The sequence below is a fragment of the Gavialis gangeticus genome, unplaced genomic scaffold (assembly GCF_001723915.1).
Source record: "Gavialis gangeticus isolate Ggan-Ray unplaced genomic scaffold, GavGan_comp1, whole genome shotgun sequence".
Lineage (NCBI taxonomy): Eukaryota > Metazoa > Chordata > Crocodylia > Gavialidae > Gavialis > Gavialis gangeticus.
In genome coordinates, this window is record NW_017729024.1 from 60,870,262 (window position 1) to 60,870,692 (window position 431).

A 431-nucleotide genomic window follows, 5' to 3' on the forward strand; every position below is an offset into this window, starting at 1 on the left:
GCCCGGGCGGGGGGGGGGGGGGGGGAAGGAGGCACGCTCCCTGGTAGACCTGGAAGTGGGCCAGAAGTATTTCTGGTCTACTACTGAGCATGCTGGAGAGCCCCCCATGCTGCTGTGGGATGCTCCATCCACCCTAGTCCCGTAGCAATCATGAACCATGCCTGCTACCTCAAGGTACATAGAAAAAATTTTTAAAGCTGTGCTTGTGTCTGAATAGCTGATTCACTGAATCAGCATCAAATTGTCAGATTCGGACTTGGCCAAATCAAATCAGGGACAGCGATCAGAATCAACAGATCAAATCACTGTCCCTGATCTGGGTTGAATCCGAATTCAAAAAAGGGAGGAAGGGGGACCCAGGAAACTATAGGCCAGTTAGTCTTACCTCGATCCTGGGTAAGCTTTTTGAGAGAATTATCCTGGCGCATGTT